Here is a 17803-nt window from a genome sequence, read left to right as displayed (position 1 = left end):
CAACTGCTTACCAAGGCTGTTTTGGAAATATTTTATTTCCTGTTCATACTCTGACTTTGAGTTTTAATGATATGGCACAAAACCTTTACTCCGCCAAATCCACTGTTACCATCAAGCTCCCTTTGGACTAATCTGATTTTAATTCCACACGCGTATACATTTTGTTCACTTCATTTAACTTTCCCTCATTTCCGTACTAAATGGCCTACCCCTTATTCTTAAAGTGTGGCCCCTGGTACGGGACTCCCCCAACATTGGGAACATGTTTCCTGCCCCTAGCATGTCCAATCCCTTAATAATCTTATGTTTCAATAAGATCCCCTCTCATCCTTCTAAATTCCAGTGTATACAAGCCCAGTCGCTCCAGTCTTTCAACGTACGACAGTCCCGCCATTCCGGGAATTATCCTCGTGAACCTACGCTGCACTCCCTCAATAGCAAGAATGTCCTTCCTCAAGTTTGGAGACCAAAACTGCACACTATACTCCAGGTGTGGTCTCACTGGGGCCTTATACAACTGCAGAAGGACTGCTTTGCTCCTATACTCAACTCCTCTTGTTGTGAAGTTATAACATTCCATTGGCTTTCTTCACTGCCTGCTGTACCTGCATGCTTCCTTTCAGTGACGGATGAACTAGGACACCCAGATCTCTTTGTACTTCCCCTTTTCCTAACTTGTCACCTTTCAGATGATAATCTACCTTCCTGTTCTTACCACCAAAGTGGATAACCTCACATTTATCCACATTAAACTGCATCTGCCATGCATCTGCCCACTCACACAACCTGTCCAAGTCACCCTGCAACCTCGTAGCAATCTTCCTCACAGTTCACACTGCCATCCAGCTTTGTGCCACCTGCAAATTTGCTAATGTTACTTTTAATCCCTTCATCCAAGTCATTAATGTATATTGTAAATAGCTGCGGTCCCAGCACCGAGCCTTGCGGTACCCCACTAGTCACTGCCTGTCATTCTGAAAAGGACCCATTTATCACTACTCTTTGTTTCCTGTCTGCCAACCAATTTTCTATCCATGTCAGTACCCTACCCCCAATACCATGTGCTCTAATTTTGTCCATTAATCTCCTATGTGGGACCTTGTCGAAGGCTTTCTGAAAGTCCAGGTACACTACATCCACTGGCTCTCCCCTGTCCATTTTCCTAGTTATATCCTGTTTGGGGGCCTGTAGATAACTCCCATTAGGGTATTTTTACCCTTACAATTTCTCAGTTCGGTCCATACTAATTCTACATCTCCTGATTCTATGTCCCCCTTGCAAGGGACTGAATATCATTCCTTACCAACAGAGCTATACTACCCCCTCTGCCCACCGTCTGTCTTTTCGATAGGACATATACCCCTGAATATTCAGCTCCCAGCCCTCTTGCAGCCATGTCTCTGTAATTGCCACAACATCATACTTGCCAATGTCTAACTGAGCCTCAAGCACATCCCCTTAGTTTTTATACTTCACACATTCAAATACAACACTTTAACTTCTGTATTCACCTCCCCTCTCACACTATTGGCCCTGACCTTACTCTGTTATCCCTTCTCAAACTTTTCTTCTCGTTAATTTGGGAGTTTTTTGCAACCTTTCCTGTATTCACTTCCCTTTTAACTCCATCTTTATATTCCCACTTTGTCAACCCCACCCCCCCCCCCCCCACTATTTAGTTTAAACCCACACGTGTAGTACTAGCAAACCTGCCTGCCAGAACACTGTTCCCCCTCCAGTTAAGGTGTAACCCGTCCCTTTTGTACAGGTCACCCCTACCCCAGAAAAGATCCCAGTAGTCTAGAAATCTAAATCCCTGCTCCCTGCACCCCTCAGCCACACATTCACATCCCCGATCTCCCTGTTCCTGCCCTCACCAGCACAAGGTACTGGAAGCAATCCAGAGATAACCACCTTAGAAGTCCTACTTCTCAGTCTTCTTCCTAAATCTCTAAACTGACATTGCAGCACCTCCTTCCTCTTCCTCCTGACATCGTTTGTGCCCACGTGCACAACTACTTCCAGCTGTTCACCTTCCCTCTTGAGGATGTTCTGAAGTCAATCCAGGACATCTTGAACCCTGGCACCAGGGAGGCAACAGACCATTCTCGAGTCTCGCCTGCCGCCACAGAATCTCCTGTCTGCACTTCAGACAATGGAGTCACCCACCACTATGGCTCTGCTTGACGTTGGCCTCGCCGGTCAAGTCTCATTACCAGGATTGGAGCCACCAACCTGTCCGCCACTCGGACTGGAAGTGTCTTCTGCCCCAACAACTCCCAAGAGGGTGTACCTGTTTACATTAAGCACAGCCACCGGGGTCTCCTGTAGTCCATGTTTACTCCCCTTTGTCACGGTCTCCCACCTTCGCTTGTCCTGAATCCTTGACGTGACAACCTCACAGTAGGTCCTGTCCAGGAAGCTCTCTTCTTCCCGGATGGCTCTGAGGTCATCCAGCTGCTTCTCCAACTCCACAACACGTCCATTCAGGAGCTGCACCTGGACACAATTTCTGCAGGTGTAGTTCCCAGAAGCTCTAGCAGTGTCCCTGCCTTCCCACATCCTGCAGGAAACACACTGCACCAACTTGCCTGCCATTTCTTGAGTGTCAAAAATCACAAATAAAGGTTCAAACAAATGTAGCTTCCATGCCAAAGACTCTCACTTTCCTCACAGGGCCGTTCCCCTTGAGCAAACCTTGCTCATATTAGTCGATAAATTGAGTAATTGGCCAATTTACCAATCTTCTAATTTAATTGCTCAGCCAATCCATGCACTCATTCCTAACCTGCCTTCCTCTGACCAGCTTGAAGGTCTATGCGCTTCTCCCAACCTTCACTGAAACACTGCAAACGGCACTCTTTTTTAAACAGACTTTCCCTGTCACTCACACTCACTCACTCACTCACTCACTCACTCACTCACTCACTCACTCACTCACTCACTCACTCACTCACTCACTCACTCACTCACTCACTCACTCACTCACTCACTCACTCACTCACTCACTCACTCACTCACTCACTCACTCACTCACTCACTCACTCACTCACTGACTGCCAATGGTCGTCCTTGCTGCTGCTACTCCTGGCCTTCACTGAAAACATACCGAATATATACAAGTCCTTGTGACCAACTACCAAATGGTGACTTTTTCTTTGATATTTTTTTCTCTTCTGGTTCTGGGGACAAAGAGGAATTGAAGAAGGAAGTTTTGAGTTTCTTTGAAAAAGTTAACCACAAAAATGGGGATGTTCAAATCTGAGCTCATTAATTTCAGTACAGAAACACGATAAGGGCGGCACGGTAGCGCAGCGGTAGAGTTGCTGCTTTACAGCGAATGCAGCGCCGGAGACTCAGGTTCGATCCTGACTACGGGTGCTGCACCGTAAGGAGTTTGTACGTTCTCCCCGTGACCTGCGTGGGTTTACTCCGAGATCTTCGGTTTCCTCCCACACTCCAAAGACGTACAGGTATGTAGGTTAATTGGCTGGGTAAATGTAAAAATTGTCCCTAGTGGGTGTAGGATAGTGTTAATGTACGGGGATCACTGGGCGGCACGGACTTGGAGGGCCGAAAAGGCCTGTTTCCGGCTGTATGTATATGATATGATATGATATGATATGATTATATCAGGAAACTCTGTCAGCAGTCATGCTGCATGTGACTTCTCGTTGCCCAATGTGGTTGACTTGCTGAGAGTGCTGGTTTGAGGCTGCAGTGTGGCAACACACTAATTGGTACTTATTTGATTTCAGATCTGAATCTTGGGAGGAACCTTGCATTCAGAGCATCTGGGGTTTTGTGGCTGCCGTTACTGATCTTTGGTGAGATGCCTTTGTATTTCTTTGTATTTCAAAGTGATTTTTATAAATTGGTTACTGAATTTCTGCTCTACATTTATGCTGCTGTAGATATGTTGTGGTGTCACCCAGATCACTATGCTCTGGATGTGGTGGTGATTTTCCCCGGAGTGGGACGAATAAAGGAATATATTATTATTATTCATGCAATTGGTGATCTTAATTTGATTAAATCAAAGGAATTTAGGATTTGATAAATCTTAATGGGAATCTGAAGTAATGGTGCTCATGATGATTTCACTGCTGCTTCCCTTGTTCTTAACCAAGCAACCCAAATCAGTTTCATCACCATTGCTAATTTTTTCCAACTAAAAGATCCTGATCTTTAATTTAAACGGTCTATTGAGCTGATTGTTCATTGTGATATTTTTGTGATATTTATTAGGATTTAAATGGGTGCTTAGTAACATCATTCAGCTAAGTCATCTGTACTTGCATTTTACACAATGTCTGCCTTTTAGCTTGTTATATTTCCAAGAAGTTTTCTTTATATATTTCCAAGAAGTTTCCTTTTTCCTATTTCCAAGAAGTTCTCTCCATTGCCTCCCAAGGCAGGGTTTAATGATCCAAGCACAGTCATATCTTTTTAATTTTTCCCTTGCCAATTGATTTGCAATAACCTTGAATTTTGAGGGCTTGGGTTTGATTTATTAAATTAGTGGAAGTAGTCCTCCATTTGTACACTACCTAATTCATTCATGGTTTTAAAGAAGGTATTTATTTCACAAAATGCTGGAGTAACTCAGCAGGTCAGGCAGCATCTTGGAGAGAAGGAATGGGTGACGTTTCGGGTCGAGACCCTTCCCCAGACTGATGTCAGGGGGGGCGGGACAAAGGAAGGATATAGGTGGAGACAGGAAGATAGAGGGAGAACTGGGGAGGGGAAGAGAGGGACAGAGGAACTATCTAAAGTTAGAGAAGTCAATGTTCATACCGCTGGGCTGCAAGCTGAGGTATGAGGTGCTGTTCCTCCAATTTCCGGTGGGCCTCACTATGGCACTGGAGGAGGCCCATGACAGAAAGGTCAGAGTGGGAGGGGGAGTTGAAGTGCTCAGTCACCGGGAGATCAGGTTGGTTAAGGCGGACTGAGCGAAGGTGTTGAGCGAAACGATCGCTGAGTCTGCATTTGGTTTCGCTGATGTAAAGAAGTTGACATCTAGAGCAGCGGATACAATAGATGAGGTTGGAGGAGGTGCTGGTGAACCTCTGTCTCACCTGGAATGACTGTTTGAGTCCTTGGATGGAGTTGAGGGGGGAGGTAAAGGGACAGGTGTTGTATCTCCTGCGGTTGCAGGGGAAAGTGCCCGGGGAGGGGGTGGTTTGGGTAGGAAGGGACGAGTGGACCAGGGAGTTACGGAGGGAGCGGTCTCAGGGGACGCCGAAAAGGGAGGGGTTGGGAAGATGTGACCAGTAGTGGGATCCCGTTGTAGGTGACGGAAATGTTGGAGGATGATTTGTTGGATACGCTGGCTGGTGGGGTGGAAGGTGAGAACGAGCAGGATGTAGAAGAGGCCCTAGTGAGAGCCTCATCTATAATGGAAGAAATCTATAATGGTATAACCTCATCTATAATGGTACCCCACTCCCAGTCCGACCTTTCTGTCATGGAACTCCCCCTCCCACTCCCAGTCTGACCTTTCTGTCATGGGCCTCCTCCAGTGCCATAGTGAGGCCCACTGGAAATTGGAGGAACAGCACCTTATATTTTGCTTGGGCAGCTTGCAGCCCAGAGGTATGAACATTGACTTCTCCAACTTTAGATAGTTCCTCTGTCCCTCTCTTCCCCTCCTCCTTCCCAGTTCTCCCTCTATCTTCCTGTCTCCACCTATATCCGTCCTTTGTCCCGCCCCACTGACATCAGTCTGAAGTAGGGTCTCGACCCGAAACGTCACCCATTCCTCCTCTCCAAGATGCTGCCTGACCTGCTGAGTTACTCCAGCATTTTGTGAAATAAATACCTTCGATTTGTACCAGCATCTGCAGTTATTTTCTTACACATGGTTTTAAAGACCTCTGTCAGGACTCCCATTCATTTTCCTGCTGAATGAATGCTCCAAACTGTTCTTATTTGTAGTTTAAGGCCGTTCTGGTCCTATCTTTCTAAATCTCTTGTACACATCCTACAATGGTTAGTACTGTTAGCAGTAAGGATCACTGAATGGTGCTCAGACCCACCAGCTCCCAGAACATTTTACATAATTTTACAATTGAACTTTATGCATGTAGTCTGAAGAAGGGTCTCGACCGAAACGTCACCCATTCCTTCTCTCCTGAGATGCTGCCTGACCTACTGAGTTACTCCAGCATTTTGTGAATAAATACCTTCGATTTGTACCAGCATCTGCAGTTATTGTTTTATACATGTAGGAGTCTACTTCATACTTTTGTTTTGTTGACATTCAATCCTGATTTCAAGGTTTACGAGAGGGTTGCCTCTCCTGCATTGCCTCTACCCTCTCCTCCCTCTCCTCCGTCCCCTTCCCCCTCCCCTTCCCCCTCCCAAAATACCCAAAGTCTTAGCCTCCACAACATAGAAAATAGGTGCAGGAGGAGGCCATTCGGCCCTACGAGCCAGCACCGCCATTCATTGTGATCATGGCTGATCGTCCCCAATCAATAACCTGTGCCTGCCTTCTCCCCATATCCCTTGATTCCACTAGCCCCTAGAGCTCTATCTAACTCTCTCTTAATCCATCCAGTGATTTGGCTTCCACTGCCCTCTGTGGCAGAGAATTCCACAAATTCACAACTCTCTGGGTGAAAAAGTTTTTTCTCACCTCAGTTTTAAATGGCCTCCCCTTTATTCTAAGACTGTGGCCCCTGGTTCTGGACTCGCCCAATATTGGGAGCATTTTACCTTCGATCCAGCACCGCCATTCAATGTGATCATGGCTGATTAAGCCAGGATTTTGCCATGTGCCTTTTCATGCCTTTTTGGATGATTTCAGCAAGATAATGCCTTTTTCATGATCTAGTGCCTAAATCAGCCTTTTTTGCCGTGTTAACGTAACTTACAAGACAATTTCCACCACCGGGGTGAAACTGGATGCACCGCTGTCGGTCGTTCATTCGTGGGCAGTGGGCGAGGCCCCAGTCTTTTGCAGTCAGGCTGTAAGTGGGTGTTAAGTGGGGATTGGAGAGGGGTGGGTGGGGAAGGGTCCAGTCTTTTCAAACTGAAGTCAAGCTGTGAGTAGGTGTGAAGTGGTGGTTGGGGAGGGGGAGGGGGTACCAGGGTTAAGTTTCTGTTTATTGAACCTGCAGTAGAACTCGTTCAGGTCGTTGGTCAGCTGCCGATTGTCCAAGTTTTCCTCTTGTAGTTTGTGATTTCTTGCAAGCCCTTCCAAACTTGCTCCTCAACTTCTTTTTTTATTTTTTTTTTATTATTTTATTTTTGAAAAGCATATGTACAAATAGAAATAAGAAAAAACACATTTGTTACAAAGTTCTTACATAGCTTCAATTTTTAAATTTTTGAAGAGAGAAAGTAAAAATAAAAATATAAAACTATAAACTTGGGGAGAGAGAGTAAGAGGGTTAAAAAAAAAAAGGATCTAACAATAAAAATTAACGGGAGTAGATCCAGGAGACAAAAACCACAGCTGTACATCCAACCCCCAACTCAAGTTTCAACTTTTAATTTAATTTTTTTTATTTTAGTCCTGTGCCAAACCCATTTACTTTTCTAAAAATTCAATAAATGGAGACCATATTTTTAAAAATAACTCAGGTTTGTCGATTAAGGCAAACCTTATTTTTTCCTCAACTTCTCAGAGTACCTTTCCTAGGCAGTTCTGATTCCTCTTCTGAGCTTGTACTTGGCCTGCCTGTAGAGGTCTGCATCCCCGCTCCTGTAGGATCTATCCCTGCAAGCGTCAAAATGTCTTAAGTCAAGTCATCGCCTTATAGAAAACTGAACGATTTGGTGAGAGTGTACGGGAGTGATATATTCTCTACAGGCAACCGTGTGCTGTTTTGCAACGCATGTGAGAAAGCAGTGAATTATGAGAAGAAATATTTTGTCTCCCAGCATGTACAGACAGCTAAACACAAGTCGGCGGCAGAGAAACAAGGCGGGAAATACGCAAGCTTGTCTGATCACTACATTTACTGCTGGCTCCAATCGCAAATCTGAGTTTTCGAGTGATCTGTGCAAGGCATTCATTGATGCTGGAATTCCACTGTGAAAATTGGAAAACAAATCAGTTGTTTACATCTTCACTTGCTGTATTTTAGCCAGAAGGTATAAAACACGAGAATGTTTGTGACTGATGCAGCTCCGTACATGAAAAAAGCTGCTTGTGCTCTTAAAGTTTTATTCCCCGAAATGTTGCATTTGACATGCTTAGCTCACAGACTCCATAGAATTGCCGAGCACATACGTAGCTTGTTTCCAATGTCAAGTAAATCTTCCTCAAAGCACCGACACGTGTGCAGTGGTTCAAGGAAATGGCACCCAAGATTCCTCTACCTCCTCACCCTGTTTTGACAAGGTGAGTGAGGTACATGGGTCTCTGCTGTATCTACTATGCTGCAAATTTTGGAAAGATAAAATAAATTGTCAACTATTTTGAGGAAGAATCTGCTGCAAACAGGATCGTCAGTGAAATCATGCAGAAAAAGTCCCTCCACCACGATCTTGTGTTTAATGCTTCCAATTTTGCAAACTTCCCACAAGCTATCACTTCCCTTGAGAAACGTGGTGAAACATTAGTTGAATAACTTGCAGGTTTTCAACAAAGTAACTGACGATATTCGTAAAGTTCCTGGCGATGTAGGTAAAGATATACAAGGAAAATGTGAGAGAGTGATTTTAGGTAACAAAGATCTTAAAGAAATACAAAACATAGCTAAAGTTCTCAAAGGTAGTTGTTATGCACAAGATATCGACATGAATATAGAGTCTGTAGCTTGTTTCGGGTATGCACCAGTGACCTCAGCTGGGGTAGGAAGATGTTTTTCACAACTGAAGCATATTCTTTCTGACAGACACCAGATTATTTGAAAAATATGCTAGTAATGCTAGTAATTATGTGCAACCAGGCAACTTTGGTCATTTAATGTAGCATACTTTTATATTATCATTTTTGAAAATACTTGACTTTTTATGGATTTTTTTTGTCAATAAATGCCTTTTTTCGTGTCATTTTTGTAAATTTATTATGCCTATTTGCCTGCTTATTTCAGAGATTTATAGCGCCTAAACATCCTGGCTCTACTGATCATCCCATATCACTTGATTCTGCTGGCCCTAAGAACTCCATCTAACTCTCTTTTGAATGCATCCAGGGAATCGACCTCCACTGCCTCCTGGGGTGGAGAATTCCACAAATTCACAACTCTGGGTTGCAGTTTTGGTCTCCTAATTTGAGGAAGGACATTATTGCTATTATTGCACCTATTTTTATGTTTCTATGACAGGATCACTGAAAGCAAATGCCTTTATAAGAGAGACGATAAGAGACTGCACAAAATAATTTTTTTTCAGATTGGAAAATTGTCCTATGATTGTCTCAATTGGTTTATAAGTAGCATGCTGTTCATGAATCATAATTTGAGTGCTGTGCAGTGTCTCAATAGTACATAAATGCTAGTTTTGCAACTGCACAAACTTAATTAAAAAAATATCTGCATTTGTAAATGACTGACCTATGGTTTTCCAAATATAAGAACCTTTCATTCTGATCTATACCATACTATCATATCATCATATCATATCATATATATACAGCCGGAAACAGGCCTTTTCGGCCCACCAAGTCCGTGCCGCCCAGCGATCCCCGCACATTAACACTATCCTACACCCACTAGGGACAATTTTTACCTTTACCTAGCCAATTAACCTACATACCTGTACGTCTTTGGAGTGTGGGAGGAAACCGAAGATCTCGGAGAAAACCCACGCAGGTCACGGGGAGAACGTACAAACTCCTTACAGTACAGCACCCGTAGTCAAGATCGAACCTGAGTCTCCGGCGCTGCATTCGCTGTAAAGCAGCAACTCTACCGCTGCGCTACCGTGCCGCCCTATATTACTATATTACTATATTACTCAATTACTTTGCATCTATAAATTTCAGCACCCTGGTGTACTAGTTAAATTTAGCTTGGTTTAAGAACATTTACATTTGCTAAAAGGATGGAATCTACAGTGTAGCAAGCTTGAAGCTGTCTTTTGTAAAAAACAGTATTTTAATTTATTTTGGTTTAGTGTAGTGATTCAGCAAGTAAACAGGCCCTTGGACCCACTGAATCCATGTTAGCCTTTGACCACCCATTCACGCTACTTTTATGTTGTTCCACTTTTGCATACGATACAATAGAACTTTATTTATCCCAGGAGGGAAATTGTTCTGCCAACAGTCATAAAACACAGCAGGATGCTTGAAACATGAAATTAAAGTGACGTGGAAAGTCCAAGATTGGGGATGTGCAAAGATTGGGGAGGGGGAAGGGGAAGGGGTGTCACTCTACCCCACGACAGAAGGATTTGTATAGTTTGATAGCCACAGGGAAAAAGGATCTCCTGTGGTGTTCTGTGCTGCATCTTGGTGGAACCAGTCTGTTACTGAAGGTGCTCCTCAGGTTGACCGGTGTGTCATGGATGGGGTGAGTTGTATTGTCCAGGATGCTCCACAGTTTGAGGAGCCAGCCTTCCTGGTGAGCTTGTTAATTCTGTTGGCGTCTGCGGCCTTCGCTCTGCCACCCCAGCACACAACAGCGAAGAAGATGGCACTTGTCACCACCGATTGGCAGAACATTTGCAGCATCTTACTGCAGACGTTGAAGAAGCAGAGCCTTTTCAGAAAGTACAGATGGCTCTGTTCCTTCTTATACACTGCCTCAGCGTTCCTGAACCAGTCCAGTTTACTGTCCAGGTAAACTCCAAGGTTCTTGGTAAACTGCACATCCATACCCTTGATAGAGACAGAGGTGTTCGTCGTCTCCTAAAGCCCACCACAAGCTCCTCAGTCTTGTCAGTGTGAGCTGCAGGTGATTCTGCCCACACCAGTCAACAAAGTTGTTGACTACACCTCTGTATTCAGCTTTCCTCTCATTGATACAGCCCACAATTGCAGAGTTGTGCAAACACCTGCAGGTGGCAGGAGTCCGAGTTGTATCAGAGGTCCGAGGTGTAAATGGTAAACAGGAACGGACAGAGCAGCGTCCCGTGTGGGGCCCCTGTGTTGCTCGCTTCCATGTCTGTTCCCATACTAGGGGCAATTTACTGAAGCCAGTTAACTATATACCTATAACTATCTTATCAGTCTGAAGAAGGGTCTCGACCCGAACCGTCACCCATTCCTTCTATCCAGAGATGCTGCCTGACCTGCTAAGTTTCTCCAGCATTTTGTCTTTAACTATATACCCACATGTCTTTAGGATGTTGGAGGAAACATACGTGGTCACAGAGAGAATGTGTAAAGTCCATACAGACAGTACCTGACAGTGATTCTGGCGCCGTGAGGCAACAAGGCAACCGGCTGAGCCACTGTGCCACCCACATTGACCTCAGTGGTATTTTGTCAGAATGTCTGATACCTAATAATTGGTTTTAACATGTCCTTGCAGTCTAAATTTTGGACAAGCTTTTTAGGCATTTTGAAGATTGAATACTTCGACGTTCTACACAATGTTCCAATGGCCATCAGTAAAGTACATTGAAGTGGAGTTGCTGTAGTAATTTGGGGAATATAGTCGGACTTTTATGCACAAGAGTAAAATAGTAGCTTTCACAGCAAATTGTTTCACAAGTTTTGATATTCAGTGTCAAATTAGGTTGGATATAAAAGAAAACTGCAGTTGTTGAAAATAAAAATGCTGGAAATAGCATGTGTGGATAGCGGAAATGCTACCATGAAAATCTTTTGTCAAATTTGGCAATGAGCCTTGTAAAGAGCTTAGGATCGGTGACCAAACGTTTAATCAAAGAAGTAGATTTGAAGGAGAGTCTGTATGAAAAGGAGTGAGAATTCCAGAGCTTTCATAGAATTGTGAAATTGTATGCTTCAGATGCAAGGCTATTTTAAAAACAAAATGCTGGACACTTCCATGACTGTAAAATAATGGCACTTTCAGTGCACATTCAGTTATTTGTTTATGTGGTGAGTGTTACTCCCCTCCGCCACCACTTTTCAAGAAGTAGTTCAGAGTCCCACTAAAATGAAATTCCCCTCCACTTCCTTCAGAGGGTTGTGGCTGTATGGAATGGGCTTCCGGTGGAAGTGGTGGAGGCTGGCTCGATTTTATTATTTAAGAGTAAATTGGATAGGTATATGGATAGGAGGGGATTGGAGGGTTATGGTCTGAGTGCAGGTAGATGAGACTAGGTCAGGGAGAATGGTCGGCGTGGACTGGTAGGGCCGGACAGGCCTGTTTCCATGCTGTAGTTGTTATATGTTATTTTAACTATTTACTTTCCAGCTCTTAGCAACTTTTTTCAGGGGATTAGGTAGTTCCTAATCAGGTTAGGCAGGTCGCCACATCCAGGCTTCTAATTTTTGCATGTTAAATTTGCTTTGGATCTTGTGCCAAATATAACAACCACAGCCATCAAGTCCCTCTTCTTAACAAAAATCAGACATTTTGGAAACATTCTTTATTCTCATGTTCTCAAAACGAATATGATTAGTTTTCATCTGCAATTTGAGAGGGAAAAGGTTAAACCAGGAATGTCGGTGTTGCAGTTGAACAAAGGGGACTATGCAGGGATGAGAGAGGAGCTGACCAAGGTCGAATAGAAAGGGATCCTAGCAGGAATGACGGTGGAACAGCAATGGCAGGAATTTCTGGGCATAATTGAGAAGATGCAGGGTCATTTCATTCTAAAGAGGAAGAAAGATTCAAAGGGAAGTAAGAGCCAACAGTGGCTGACAAGGGAAGTTAGAGATGGAATAAAACCAAAAGAAAAGATCTATAAGATAGCAAAGAGTAGCGGGAAGCCAGAGGAGTGGGCAACTTTCAAAGGACAACAGAAGATAGCAAAAAGACCAATACGGGCTGAAAAGATGAGGTACGAAACGAAGCTGGCCAAGAATATAAAGAAGGACAGTAAAAGCTTCTTGAGGTATGTTAAGAGAAAAAGATTAGTAAAGACAAATGTGGATCTCTTGAAGGCAGAAACGGGTGAAATTATTATGGGTAGCAAGGAAATGGCGGAAGAGTTGAACAGGTATTTCAGATGTCTTCACTAAGGAGACACAAACAATCTCCCAGATGTACTAGTGGACAGAGGTTCAAGGGAGACAAAGGAACTGAAAGAAATTTGCATTAGGCGAGAAATAGTATTGGGTGGACTGATGGGATTGAAGGCTGATAAATCCCCAGGGCCTGATGGTCTGCATCCCAGGGTACTCAAGGAGGTGGCTCAAGAAATCGTGGACACATTGGTGATAATTTTTCAATTTTCAATAGATTCAGGATCAGTTCATGTGGATTGGAGGATAGCTAATGTTATCCCACTTTTCAAGACAGGAGCGAGAGAGAGAAAACAGGGAATTATAGACCAGTTGGCCTGACATCGGTGGTGGGGAAGATGCTGGAGTCAATTATTAAAGAGGTAATAACGGTGCATTTGGCTAGCGGTAAAAGGATAAGTCCAAGTCAGCATGGATTTATGAAGGGAAATCCTGCTTGACAAATCTTCTGGAATTTTTTGAGGATGTGACAAGTAAAATGGATGAAGGGGAGCCAGTGGATGTAGTGTATCTAGACTTTCAGAAAGTCTTTGATAAGGTACCACATGGGAGGTTGGTGAGCAGAATTAGAGCACATGGTATTGGGGGTAGGGTATAGACATGGATAGAGAATTGATTGGCAGACAGGGAGCAAAGAGTAGGAATAAACGGGTCCTTTTCGGAATGGCAGGCAGTGGAGAGTGGAGTTCCGCAAGTTTGCGGGTGACACAAAGCTGGGAGGCAGTGTGAATTGCGAAGAGGATGTTAGGAGGTTGCAAGGTGACTTGGACAGGTTGAGTGAGTGGGCAGATGCATGGCAGATGCAGTATAATGTAGATAAATGTGAGGTTATCCACTTTGGCGGCAAAAATAAAGAGGCAGATTATTATCTCAATAGTGTCAGATTGGGTAAAGGGGAAGTGCAACGAGACCTTGGTGTCTTTGTACACCATTCACTGAAAGTAATCGTGCAGGTACAGCAGGCAGTGAAGAAAGCTAATGGCATGTTGGTCTTCATTAAGTGATTGGACACGCTAGAGACAGGAAACATGTTCCCGAAGTTGGGGGAGTCCCGAACCGGGGGCCACAGTTTAAGAATAAGGAGTAGGCCATTTAGAACGGAGATGAGGAAGAACTTTTTTACTCAGAGTTTTGAAGCTGTGGAATTCTCTGCCTCAGAAGGCAGTGGAGGCCAATTCTCTGGATGTTTTCAAGAGAGAGTCAGATAGAGCTCTTAAGGATAAGGGGATATGGGGAGAAGGCAAGAACGGGGTACTGATTGTGCATGATCAGCCATGATCACGGTGAATGGCAGTGCTGGCTCGAAGGGCCGAATGGCCTACTCCGGAACCTATTGTCTATAACGAGACAATTGGAATACAGGAGTAAAGAGGTCCTTCTGCAGTTGTATAGGGTCTTGTTGAGACCACATCTGGAATATTGTGTGCATTTTTGGTCTCCTAATTTGAGGAAGGACGTCCTTGCTATTGAGGCAGTGCAGCGTAGGTTCACGAGGTTAATCCCTGGGATGGAGTGACTGTCATATGAGGAAAGATTGGAAAGACTAGGATTGTATTCACTGTAGTTTAGAAGGATGAGAGGGGATCTTATAGAGACGTATAAAATCATAAAAGGATTAGACAAGCTACATGCAGGATAAATGATCCCAATGTTGGAGGAGTCCAGAACCAGGGGCCACAGTCTAAGAATAATGGGGAGGCTATTTAAAACTCAGGTGAGTAGTGTTTCTACTTCATCGTGTGGAAAATGTGGCTTGTCTTTCAGAGAGTTGTGAATTTGTGGAATTCTCTGCCATGGAAGGCAGTGGAGGCCAAATCATTGGATGATTTTAAAAGAGAGTTAGATAGAGCTCTAGGGGCTAGTGGAATCAAGGGAATATGGGGAGAAGGCAGGCACGGTTTACTGATTGTAGATGATCAGCCATGATCACAATCATTGGCGGTGCTGGCTCGAAGGGCCAAATGGCCTCCTCCTGCACCTTTTTTTCTATGTTTCTATTCATGTACATTTTTTTGTGGCCTTGCCTGTTGTGTTTTCAATGCAAGATAGTAACTCAGTGGGTGAGGCAGCATCTATGGAGAACATGGATAGATGTCATTTCGTGACGGGAGCCTTCTTTAGTCTGAAGGAACCCCAAACGTCACCTATCCATGTTCTCCAGAGATGCTGCCTGACTCTTGTCTCTTTTGTAAACTAGCATCTGTAGTTCCTTGTATTGGCCATATTTTATATCATTGTTTCTATTTTAGATTTTCAGCATTTGCAGGGTTTTTTTATATTTCCAAGTATTGTTCACATTTGTTTTATTGTAGTGGGGCTTGGCAGGTTGGTGCAGAGAGGCATGGAGGTCAGAATGGAAGGGTTGCAGAGATCTGAGCATTACAGAGCTGAATAAGGTTGGAGATGGAAGAGGCTTTGAAAGCAGTTTTAAATTGTGGGCATTACTGTAGTAGGAACTGGTGTAAATTGAGCAACAGTGTGATGGATGAATTTAACAGTGCAAGTTGGAATACAGACAAAATTTTGGATTGAAGTTTGAAAGGTGGACTGCTGACCAGTGGAGTTGTGTAGAGACTGGATATATCATTTGAATGGGTTGAGAGTGGAGGGGTGAATTGTTTTGCTATTGGAATATTACGCTCATTTTTCGCTTGGGAAGCTTACAATCCATGAATATTGATTTCTCTAACTTTGTAACCTCTACTTTCCCTCTCTCTCTCCGTCCCTCCCCCACCTTAATTCTCCGACTAGTTTCACTGTCCTGAATAATTTTACTGTTTGTATGCCTTGTTGTCACCTTCCCCTTGGCCAACTATGAACCATTCTACATTTCCTTGAGCATTGTCTGCTTCGATCTGTCCTTTTCACACCTTACCCTTCCATATGTCTAGTTTCTTTTCCCCTGACAGTCTGAGAAATGGTCTCGATCCGAAACGTCACCCATTCCTTCACTCCGGAGATGCTGCCTGTCCCAATTTAGACCAATTTTACCTTGTTTTTTTACATTTTGATAGGTGGAATTTGTGAAATACTTGCACTGAAACTTGGTTGTGGAAAGCTTTCTGGTACATTATCGTGTGCATAGAGTCTAGGACACATGAGACGTGATTAGAACCTCACTACCTGAGTGCAGATTCTGAACTGAGAAACTTGTCTGGAATATTTAATTTGATGCTAATTTTGTTAGAAGAAAATGGATGTGAATTGGATGTAGGAAACTAAAAATAGATAATTTTAACTAATGTTGGAGATTATTAATAGTGACTTTAAGTGGTGATCATTAAGTGCCAGAATCTATAATTCTTTGAGTTTAGTTGGTAAGTATCATGGAAGTGCAGTGATTTATGGCCCATTACTGAGCCTCAGGTATCTCAGTACGTGAATTCAAAGTTATACCAAGGCTTTGAGACAAGCTGGATGTCCCGCATTTTGAATGACCTAATTTGGAGTTCAATGTCGTCGGTATCAGAGTAGACCTTGACTGAGTTTCTTCCATCATGTAATTGGTATGTAGTGATCATTTAGTCTTATTTTACTGCAGGTGTTCAGAGGTGATGAAAACAAGAGAATACTTTAGTGTTTCTACTTCATCATGTGGAAAATGTGGCTTGTCTTTCAGACTATTTTGACTCCTTTAAGTAATCAATATGCTTAAGACTTTCATTCAGGCAGTAAACCTCAAAATTAACAGATGCTAGTTTTTTTTATAGCTGATGTCTATTCTTGCCAATTTGGCATTTTAAGGAAGTAGGATTTTGGTGTACAATCTGATTACTAACTTCATGACTTGTGTTTAAGAAAAACTACATTTTATTTGGATTTGTGCTATCATTAATGCTGTGTAGGAAAAATTGTTTGATTTGGACTCTGGAGCTAATGTATTAGAGGCTGGTGAAGGGTTGATAAGATGAGGACACTAGGAAGAATAACATTTTGGGGCGTAATGTAAATTGTGGCATTGCCTTGAGTTCTGTCCAAGTGCCAAATATCATATCATATCATATATATATACAGCCGGAAACAGGCCTTTTCGGCCCTCCAAGTCCGTGCCGCCCAGTGATCCCCGTACCTTAACACTATCCTACACCCACTAGGGACAATTTTTACATTTACCCAGCCAATTAACCTACATATTTGGAGATACTGTATAAACTGGCATGAATCTGAAAAACAAGTATTTTTAATGGGTTTGCACAGAAACTCAGATTGTGGAATTAATTTGCAATTTTAAGGGAACATCAAAAGGCAATTTTTACACAGAAAATGCAGGATGTCAGGCAGTGAACATGGAAGGCTAAAAAGCATTTGTTGTTCATGGATTTATTAGAATAGAGCCGAAAGGAAAAGTCCAAACAAAATGAGTGGTGCCTTGGATATTATAGTACTCAAACATGGAGGGCGCGTGAATAGAAGGCAGTTTATGGAATACTTGGTTTTGGTATATATGTAGCTTCAAATTGTGGGGATGAAGATAGAGCATTAATAAAAACTGGGATGGATTTAAGTGTCATAGTCACAGAATCAAGCACCATGGAAATAGGCCCTTCGGCCCAACTTTCCCATGCCAACCAAGATGCCCCATCTACACAATATGCAAGCATTAGTCCGATATCCCTCTAAACCTTTCCTATCCACGTAGCTGTCCCAATGTCTTTTAAATGTTGTTATAGTACCTGCCTCAACTACTTTTTCTGGCAACTTGTTCCATATAAGTTACCCCTCTGGTTCCTATTAAATATTTCCCCT

General features: G+C 43.2%; 1 protein-coding gene across 2 annotated transcripts in view; it reads left to right on the top strand.

Annotated features, from left to right (window-relative positions):
* The first annotated feature begins 3708 nt into the window (after positions 1-3708).
* Positions 3709-17803, top strand: part of LOC144590331 (progranulin-like) — a 55122-nt gene continuing 41027 nt past the window's right edge. Inside the window, exons 1-2 of one of the 2 annotated variants that reach the window (XM_078395019.1) lie at positions 3808-3827; positions 7891-8103. The gene's annotated coding sequence lies outside the window, so the exon portion shown is untranslated. Of the gene's footprint in view, positions 3828-7890; positions 8104-17803 lie in introns of both variants that reach the window. The other variant, XM_078395018.1, reaches the window with a different exon arrangement.

The sequence above is a fragment of the Rhinoraja longicauda genome, unplaced genomic scaffold (assembly GCF_053455715.1).
Source record: "Rhinoraja longicauda isolate Sanriku21f unplaced genomic scaffold, sRhiLon1.1 Scf000167, whole genome shotgun sequence".
NCBI classification, from domain to species: Eukaryota; Metazoa; Chordata; class Chondrichthyes; order Rajiformes; family Arhynchobatidae; genus Rhinoraja; species Rhinoraja longicauda.
Note: the sequence above shows the minus strand (reverse complement) of the source record. Positions and strands in the feature narration are given on the sequence as shown.